The sequence below is a fragment of the Etheostoma spectabile genome, chromosome 18 (assembly GCF_008692095.1).
Source record: "Etheostoma spectabile isolate EspeVRDwgs_2016 chromosome 18, UIUC_Espe_1.0, whole genome shotgun sequence".
Taxonomy (NCBI): domain Eukaryota; kingdom Metazoa; phylum Chordata; class Actinopteri; order Perciformes; family Percidae; genus Etheostoma; species Etheostoma spectabile.
Window position 1 is genome coordinate 1,789,992 of NC_045750.1, and position 10,693 is coordinate 1,800,684.

Sequence of the window (10,693 nt, forward strand, 5' to 3'; positions counted from 1 at the left end):
GGTGTGTCCATCCAAATTATGGTCGGTCGGTAGATTTCTGAAGAGCTTTCGGAAGAAACGTTTTTGTAAGAAAAATTATTCAAGGAGGGAGTCATACATTTTTCAAAGATTTTGTGAAGCAGAAGTGTGGAAGGCTTGGGCGAGATTGAAGGAAATCAAAATACTTGGATGTGTTTATCTTGGCTGTCGGGTGTGTGTAGTCTGATGGTCTGTGTGGGTGTAGGGTCGGCTTTCGACTGTGTTGTGGTGTGTCTCGTCTGTGTCGGTGTGTGGGTCGGGTCTGTTTTGGTGTCCTCTCTGTGTGGTCTCAGTGTGTCTTGTGTGTGTCCTGTTGTGGTCTCGTGGCTGGTGTGTGTGTTCTCTCTGTCTCTGTTGTGGTGTTTGGTCGCTCACATCATGTCTCGTGTGTGTGTCTCTCTATCTGGTGTGTGTGGTGGGTCTGTCTCTCGTGCGGCGGCGTGTATGCTCATCTGTGTGGGTATAGTGTGTGTGGTATATGTTCTGTGTGTGTTGTCTCTTCTTGTCTCTGTGTGTGGTGTCTCCCCCCTGTCCTCTGGTCTATGTGGTGTGTGTGTCTCTCTCTGTCTCTGTGTGTGTGTGTGTGTCTGTCTCTCTGTGTGTGTGGGTGTCTGTCTCTCTGTGTGTGTGTGTGTGTGTCTGTCTCTCTGTCTCTGTGTGTGTGTGTCTGTTGCTATTTTAAATAGACTTGTTGAGTCTGACAGCAGTGCAGAGACTAAACAGAGACATTACATAGAGAAAGCTCTGAGTGACTCCCTGACAGAAACGCTGTGTATATGTGCTGCTGTAGGGATGGTATGTGTGGAGAGTGAGACTATGTATCACTCTCTAAGTTGTTTATTTGTTTACACACCTTATGATGTATTGACAAAACCTGTGGCAATTATACAAACCCACCACTGTGTTTTACACTAGCAGATGAGATGGTTTTTACAGTGTGTTCAGGGGACAAGGATGGATGTGTTGAGTTCACTCCGCCCAACTTTCTTAAATTCCTTAAATTCAAGATTAATGTGCAGATTGAAGAGTTTACCCTTCCACTAATAAAAAGATTAATATTTTCTATACAGATGACAGATGTGCACATTGGCAGCATCTACTGGATAAAATCAGTTTTACTGTGCACAGCCGTACTGTTGACAGCAAACTGGTAAACTCTGATGTTCCTAATTAATCGTTTTGTCTGTAAAACAACAAATAGTGAAAAAATCTGCCCAAGGTGACCTTCTGAAATTGCATAATTTGTCAGTCTAAAACAAAAAAGAAAATTGATTCAGCTCTACTTTAGACTTTACATTTATCTTGTCTTGCAGCTGGGTGAAACCAGGAACAGGCAGACTGAAACATACAACATTAAACGTATAATTAAAAACATGAAAAAGGAAATGCTGAAACTCACCAATCAAACTCACGTAAAACAATGTCCATCAAATGAGAGACATAAAATCTCCAACCCAGTCCTCAGTGGTTAAAACCAACATCTGCTTCATCAGCCTCCAATTTACACGTAGCATCAGCTGAGGGTTTTGCACCGAGACATTAATCACAACATTATCATCACTATCTGATATATACACTCACCGGCCACTTTATTAGGTACCCCATGCTAGTAACGGGTTGGACCCCCTTTTGCCTCAGAACTGCCTCAATCTTCGTGTGGCATAGATTCAACAAGGTGTGGAGCATCTCGGGAGTTTGGTCCATATTGACATGATGGCATCACACAGTTGCCGCAGATTGTCGGCTGCACATCATGATGCGAAACTCCGTTCCACCACATCCCAAAGTGCTCTATTGGATTGAGATCTGGTGGACGGTGGAGGCTTGAGTACAGCCAACTCATTGTCATGGTTCAAGAAACAGTCGTGATGATTCCAGCTTTATGACATGGCGCATTATCTGCGAAAGTAGCCATCAGAAGTGGGTACATTATGGGCATAAAGGGATGGACATGGTCAGCAACAATATCAGGTAGGCTGTGGCATTGCAACGATGTCAATGGTACCAAGGGGCCAAGTGAGGCCAAGGAAATATTCCCCACACCATGACACACCACCACCAGCCTGAACCGTTGATACAAGGCAGGATGGATCCATTCTTTCATGTTGTAGACGCCAAATTCTGACCCTACCATCCAACTGTGCAGCGAAATCGAGAATCATCAGACCAGGCAACGTTTTTCCAATTTCTATTGTCCAATTTCGATGAGCTTGTGAATTGTAGTTTCAGTTTCCTGTTCTTAGCTGAAAGGAGTGGCACACGATGTGGTCTTCTGCTGCTGTAGACATCTGCCTCAAAGTTCGAGTACTGTGCGTTCAGAGATGCTCTTCTGCCCACCTTGGTTGTAACGGTGGGTATTTGAGTCACTGTTGCCCTTCTATCAGCTCGAACCAGTTTGGCCATTCTCCTCTGACCTCTGGCATCAACAAGGCATTCCGCCCACAGAAATGCCGCTCAACTGGATGTTTTTCTTTTTGGACCTTCTCTGAAACCCTAGAGATGGTTGTGCGTGAAAAATCCCAGTAGATTAGCAGTTTCTGAAATACTCAGACACAGCCCTTTGGCACCAACAAACATGCCACGTCCAAGTCACCAAATCACCTTTCTCCCCATACTGATGCCGGTTTGAACTGAGAAGATTTCTTGACCATGTCTACATGCCTAAATGCACTGAGTTGCCGCCATGTGATTGGCTGCTTAGAAATTAAGTGTTAACGAGCAGTGGACAGGTGTACCTAATAAAGTGGCGTGAGGTGTATATGGTGTGTGTGTGTGGTGTGTTCTGTTTTTTTGCATGTATCTCCACACACTCCTGTATTCTTTATAATCTGTATTCATAGTTTTCATAAGTAATTTGCAAATTATTTATGGTCACAGGTGAGATATAATTATATTAGGTTACCTACTTTGCTTTATTACTTAATTACATATTCAATTAATTTTAACGTCACTTACACCGCAATATTGTTTTTGTACTATGGCAACCGCACTTTACTTTACTTTACAAAACCTTTATTTGACGCCACTTACTTTCAGTCTACCTCTGCTCATTGGCTGTTGTTTGCCAGTTTGTGTGTTTTACTGTTTGTTTGTTTTGCTGTATTGAAGAAAATGATGCTGTGTAACAAGAACATTTCCCCACTGTGGGATGAATGAAGTATTTTCTAATTTAATCATTAACCTGGGTCTTGCATAACATACATACTAAAAGCTCCACGTTCAATGCTGACCACCCAGAGGGGGGTTAATTTCATTTCATTCTGTTTTAAATTTTCTGTGAGCATTTAGCGTTTTCTTCTAAAGTCCAGGTACACCGGTGTACACCTCTGTGCGTCCCAGTGTCCCATGTTGCTTAGATTTGAATTTCAAAACAGGTTTAGAAAAATGCAGCACAGTTGGAAATCTCTTTGACTAACATATTTCCTTTAAGGGAACACTGGACTACAAGTAGAGCCCGACCGATGAGGATTTTAAGGCGACTGGAATATTGATTATTTAAAAATCCGATATTCGGATATTTTAAATCCAGAAATGCGTTACACAAACAATTCCACCAGTAGTGATTGCAGGTATATTTATGAGTTCTCACTAATATAATAATCATTTGTTTGGTTGTATAACCGAACAGAGAACATCAGAATATATTAAAGTTCTGACTAAATAAAATGATAAAATACAAAACTTAAGATATGAAACCTAAGGTCCTTTTGACAAAAAACACATGACAAAAAATAATAATCAGTATTGCCAACCGGGACGTTGTAGAGCGTCCTCTGGGGACAGACTATGCAACGCCTCACTAAAGGGACGTTGTAGAGAGTCCTCTGGTGGACAGACTATGCAACGCCAATCACTAACAGGGACGTTGTAGAGCGTCCTCTGGTGGACAGACTATGCAACACCATCACTAACAGGGACGTTGTAGAGCGTCTCGGGTGGACAGACTATGCAACACCACCACTAACAGGAAGTTGTAGAGCGTCCTCTGTGGGACAGACGATGCAACGCCATCACTAACAGGGACGTTGTAGAGCGTCCTCTGGTGGACAGACTATGCAACGCCACACTAACAGGGATGTTAGTAGAGCGTCCTTGGTGGACAGACTATGCAACGCCATCACTAACAGGGACGTTGTAGACGAGTTCTGGTGACAGACAACGCCAACGCCAATCTCATAACATGGTTGGCAGTCATTTATTAGAATCATTTATCATAATTATAAACGATTCTCGCTTTTTTCTTTCTTTCTTTTTTAAATCAGCATTATAAATGTTAATACCGGACATAGGAAATGCCTAATATCGGCCGATAACATCGCCGCTGATATATCGGTCGGGCTCTACTTCCAAGCCAGACGGTTGACGTATCTGTGTACGGCCTCATCATGTAGACTAAAAACACGTGGAAGTCTGTTCTACTTCTCCTGCTCCTATCAATGAACAGATTGTTGCTGTGGTTCCTTAACAGCTAGCGTAGGAGAGGCTAATGCACAATGCTAACGTCTGTTGTTTGTTGTTGCATCACGTTTTGGGCTTTTTCTGCTACTTTTCTAAACATGAAATGGATTTGTTCTCCGGGCGAAAGTAAAGCCTCGTCTCTGTCCTTTGAGTAGTGTGTAGTTTCCGTGTGTGTTGTGTGTGTGTGTGGGTGTGTGTGTGTGTGTGTGTGTGTGTGTGTGTTGTGTGTGTGTGTGTGTGGTGTGTGTGTGTGGGATGTACTAGAGGGAAAACCCTGCCCTTATTTTCAAACGTGTAGACACATGAGGAGGAAAGTGTGTGTTTGGTGTGTGTGATGGAAAGCGGTAAAGAGCATTTTGGTGGAAAGCGCTGTGACTTCTCAGTAAACTGGGTGAGCTCTGTCTTGTTTATAAGTGTGGTGTGATATTTGCTGGTAGAGCAGCAGCGAGGCTCACCTCACTCTGACCATGGTCCCAGTAGACACTTACCTTGGATCGCCGCCTGGATCAGTGTTTCTAAAAACACGCTGCAATTAGGAACTGGGGGGGAGGAATTATTCTGCACTTGGGAACCATTTCAGGAATTACTGCATCTTTTTCAACACATACTGGAATTTATAGCTTTTTTAATTTTTACACACAACTGGTTTTATAGTGTTTTTTCTCAAATTTTTAAAATGACCTGCTGACCACTTCCACTACTTCTTGCCACACACGCAAAAATCCCATTACTTTTGTAGTCCCACATTCCCGCCGTAAATAGTGATTTCAAACGTAGACGTTCAGCTGTATGGATATCCCAGCCTTGTAATTGAGACGTTTGGACTTGTCAGTGCACGTTAGCAGGGTTGAAGCGCGTCTCCGGAAAGGAGTTGTGTGAGTGTGTGTTGTGTATATGTGTGTGTGTCCCAGTGGACGTCCCAGTGTGAAGCTGATCTGGACGACGCTGACGATGTGGTTTTTCTGTGGTGGGCAAAAGAGACGAGGTAACAGTGCGGTTAGGATGATTTATCGTGGTTTATTTCTTTCACAAGTTTTGCTCTGGTGGTGTTATTTTTGAATGAGCTAAATATAAAAAGTGATTTGAAATGTGGGTGGATGCATGTGCACATGCAAGCCAGTGGAGATTGTTGTTATTCGCTAATTCCTCGCAAGTTCAGTTCCTTTTTACCTTATCATATTCTCTTGGTTGCTGTGGCCCTTGATAACAGCGATTATTAGTTGCACAATTCACGGGCGCGTAGTGAGTTGTCTGCAGCTGGTTGGATATTCCACGTGAATAATAGCAGACCAATGTGGATTATCATGCACCCTCCAGTGGGATGGCTCAGTGTTTTCATTTATCATTGTTTGCTTTTAGGGCCGATCTGTTAATGGTTAAACTGGTTCACACAGGAGACAGAGGCAAAAAAACACATTTTGAGCAATGTCCGAGTAGGGCTGGGCGATATGGACCAAAAGTCATATCCCGATATATTTAGGCTTAATATCGATATACGATATAATCCCGATATTTTTTCGCAAATGTTTAGTACACAAGTCAAAGCCAAAGATGACATGTCAAAAGTAGTTTTTTTGAAAACCAGAATTTCAGTGAACAGTTGCCAAAATCAAATGAATAAATAATTAACAGTTTCTTCACCGGCTTCTTAAATAAAAGCTAAGCTGTTTAAATAAAAATAAAATGTAAACAAATACTGTATACAACAGGAGTAGTACCTTTGATAGCCCCCGGTGTGATCGGGGGGAAAAACTTGTTTGAAGACACGCGGTTTTCATTCCCATTCATCTCCCCTTGAAGAAGTGAAACTGTCCGCTCAGTGTAAGACTCACATGTCCTGCTCGACCACATATCGTGGTCAACGCAAAATGAGTGACGGTAGAGAGGGTCATAGAACGGCTCTGCCTGACTTCCGTGTACGTTAGTGGCAGGCTTCCGTGCAAAGTAGTTGCGACTGGGAAGCCACTATACTCGGGTCATGTTTTCAGTAGCTTCTTTAATCCGACTGTTCCACAATGCAATAGGGGCACATATTTAGCGATGTGTAGGACACTGCTTTTAGGATAGTCACAGTTGGCACTTTCTTTCATAAGGCACACGGCGGCGGGTAAATGAGTTTGCAGTGAACTTTGTTTCGGGGCGGCTGGAGCTTTGGGTGGTGTGTCGATGGCTTGGGGCTGGGGCTTCTGCAGCGCGCAGTTTCACACACACTTCGTATTGCATTTGTGTGTCAATGTTTTAGGTGGTGAAAAAGATTTGTAGTGCTTCGAACCCTGGCTGGTAATTGTTTATGGCACTCCTTACCTATAACGTGATTGTTGCTAATCGATTCTTTGAATCCGACACCATGCCAATTTTCTGAGCACTGCTTATTCTTGTACTAAACCGATTCATCCTCCGTACGCTCCGCGAAGACTGGTGTGCTTCCTACCAGTGTTGTTAAAGAGTGTCTTTCCTGCCCTCTCCACCCTGTGCTAGAAAGAGGAGGTGCGGGGGCGTGGGGAGCAGTGCATGAGAGCGCCAGGGCAAGTAGCTTGCTATGGCGGATAACACAGCGTAAATTTAAACTATTCGTATAGTGCGATATGGTCTAATTCCATATATCATTAAAAATATATCGGATATATTTTTTATATCGATATATCGCCCAGGGCCCCTAGTCCCTGAGTAACTTTAAGCCATTTGATTAGTTACACGTGGTTGTATGTTTTAAGACCTTGACTGTGGAAATTCTAATGAAAGCATCCAGATAATCGAGAAATATACATATCGTACTCATCTTCTGGGCTTGAAGGAAGAAAAATGGGAGGGAATGTCTTTTCTTTTTGATAGCCATAAAATCCTGACTACAAAAAAAGTCAAAGAAACTATGTGTGGCAAAGTACTTTAATCTAAAAATAGAAGTATTACCCGCAAAGAAAAGTCACAATGTCAAGCAGGTGTTGCAGTGATTGATCTGTTTAAGCCTCTTGGTCTCCCTCTGTGGAGAAAAACAAGTGCGGAGGTTGCGTGAGTTTATATCCTTAAAAACATATCATGATAAATCTGTGTTTTGGTCACAGCCAAAGAACAAGAACATTTTCTCTGTAAGCATTTAAAACAACTAAAGCTAATTTGATCAGTTTCTCAGACATGAAATGCCATGCGGAGAGCAACATTCTACACAAAGTAATTGTTAAAGTTAGAGCATTAGGTGCTGTATATACAAAACAAGTGTGAAACGCTCGGAATTTTAAAGTGTGGTGATTTATGGAATCATAGAAAATGGTAGTTAATAGTCTTAAATGAAGCACAAGACATGGATTGACTTGGGAAACTGTTTTCCACACGGGTTTCGAAGTGGTTCTGTGGTGTGTGTGTGTGTGTGTGTGTGTGTGTGTGTGTGTTGGTGTGGGTGTGTGTAGTGTGTGGGTGTGTGTGTGTGTTGTGTGTGTGTTGTGTCGTGTGTGTGTGTGTGTGGGTGTGTGTGTGGTGTGTGTGTTGTGTGGTGTGTGTGTTGATGAAATGTACTAGAAGTGGAACCAATAGTATGAGAGATTACCCCTGTGAGGGCTGAAAACAATGGGAGGAATATTAACACACACGGTTTCTGTGAAGCGGCGGCAGGGGTGTTACAACGTACGTGAAGAACACTTTTGTACATCTTGGGCGCTCGGTACTAAAAGCCACCTTTCATCTTGAAGAAAACAAGGGGGCATACTTGTGCACATTCGTCGTCTTTTGGTTATACGACTGACACAAAAATCCCTGTTAATACAAAGGGTATTAACAATTTGGGTGGCAAGTAGCTCGTGTGCGCTGTGGCGTGCGCGTGTGTGTGTTGTGTGTGTGTTGTGTTTGTGTGTGTGATGTGTGTGTGTGTGGGTGTTGGTGTGGTTGTGTGGTGGTGTGTGTGTGTGTGTGTGTTTTGTGGTGTGTGTGTGTGTGTGTGTGTGTGTGGTGTGTGTGTGTGTGGTGTGTGTTGTGTGGTGAGTATTTCAGGTCCGGAGTGTAGTGATTACAACAAACAGAGTTAAAGTAAATGTAAATTCCCCATCGGGGATCAATAAACAATATAATAATTATTATTAAAATTACAAGGTCATTGTTCTTAGTCAGTGGAAGGAAAAGGTTTCGGGCTTGATGTGTTTGTTGTACCGAAAATGGCAGCTGATGATACTGAGGGTTCTCGGAGGACACTTCCCACTTTGATGAAACTGCGTTTGAGTCATGGAGTTCCTCCTCGACTTCCAAGTGTGTTACTACAGAAAGGCCATACCCAAGGATAGTGTTTTAAAATAACCATTGGTTTTTCAAGCATGTGCACACTCTACAATGATCATATTAAAAATAAGTAATTTTGCAACAATACAAAGGCGTCTTGTGTATTATGTACTGGTAGAGAGAAAAGACTTTAAATGGACTATCAAGTAAAGTCCTACGTGACCAATAGTAAGTACAGTTGCACTTTTACTGTTACGTGTGGGGAGAAACAAGCCTATGTTGGGACCGCCTGTGTTCTTCTACAGCTAAGCTTTTCATTTCAGAAAATCAACCGCGCCATCAAAGCCTCTGCCACCCACCGCGGTGTATTATTTTGGCTGATCCGACATCTCTCAGGTTGAAGAGTGGGTGTTTGCGGTATATACTGCAAATTTGACGAAGTCATGGACATTTATTTACTAAAGGAATTATAAAGGTTTTTAAGAAACCATCTGTTCTACGAGTGCAACCAAAATAAACTAGGAGAGTCAATGGAATGTCAATCACCCAGAGCCTGTACAGTAAGGTGTCTAATCCACCTAAATGACAGATGAAAGTGCGTTGTGTGGGTGTGCAGGGCTTTGCCTTGAACCCCTGTGGCTTTCCAAACGCCTCTTTATGGTTAGTGCGTTCACAGCTTCAGAAAGGCTCCAGAAAGCAGCCGCGGGACGTTGTGTTAATGTGTAAGCGTGGTGTGTCGCACATCACCAGCCTGCATTGCGGAGTGTTCTTGTTTCTGGGGATTCCGCAGTAGAGGTCAGTTCTCAGCCGTGAGTCAGTCAGCGGCAGGCTCAAGAGAAAAAATGTCACATCACTCTGACTCTGCCTGTCAACAAAAACAGTAAACCGTGATTAATAATTCAATATAAGGTGAAATTAGGTGGGGAAACCCCTGCATAGTTCTACTTTAAAAAAACAGTCATATCAGGGCGACTAGAATGAACTTTCCTGTTAAATGGACCTGGAGTTCCGCCGAACTGAGAAACATCAACAAGAAGGAATAACACAGTTGCTTTGCCAAGTAATACTTTGTTTTATAAGTAGAACCTTTATCTACACGGGGCAAGTGTTGTCTTGTATTTACTTGGTCGTTGTAACGTTTGAAGAAAGTGAAAAAAAACAAAACCACACCTTTTATTGCAGCAACTGTATTTCCTGTAGTTACTTTTAAAGGCTAAAGTTCAGCGAGGGGGATCTTGGCAGCCAGCGACCCTTAACTCAAGCAGGTCAGGTAGAGGGTCCATGTTGCTGTACACACAAAAAGTGTCAGTAAAATCTGACATAGAATTTTAAGCTAAACCACTTCAGGATGTGCAGCAAGGACATGAGCAAAGTGTTCAGACTTTGTTACTCAAAGTCATGGCCTGTCAGTCAAGCCGACCCCATCAGGCCACTTCTCCCGCTCAAGTACAGACCTGGGCAGCTTTAAGGTAGCGACTTGATTTGTGTGTCAGGACTTTTAAAGGAACAAGAGCCAGACCATTAAAACACGGTAAATCAAAACAGTAAAGTCGTCCCTCAGGTAATCCCAGCTATGCCTTCCTAAACTAGAGGCCGGAAACAAATTGCACAGGAACTTTGTGTCTCTGTAGATGTTTTGTTAAAAAAAAGGTTTGTTTATGTGTCACTTGACAGTGTGTTTTGACAAGCATCGGTGTGCATATGACTCACACCCCAACATCAGCTACTTGTTGTAAGCTCATTATCCACACACAACCCGCGTGTGTCTACACGGTGCACACGTTGACATTGCCACGCATCTTTAACATTCAGCTGTTGATTCTCTCCTGTGTGCATGGGTATAGTCTATAATAGGAGAATTCTCTTTCGTGAACCATATAATCACGGTTGTACTGTAGATTGTCCCAAGACGCCATCCCAATTGATAGTGAAAAGGATTGGGCGTTGGACTTAACATTACCAAACAAAAGCATATTCAGATAGAAAAGGCGTGATTGGATGGGAAAGTGGTGAA

At 42.8% G+C, this 10,693-nt stretch overlaps 1 protein-coding gene across 1 annotated transcript in view; it reads left to right on the top strand.

The window, feature by feature from the left end:
- afdna (afadin, adherens junction formation factor a) overlaps nucleotides 1-10,693 on the top strand; it is a 137,030-nt gene that overhangs the window by 67,092 nt on the left and 59,245 nt on the right.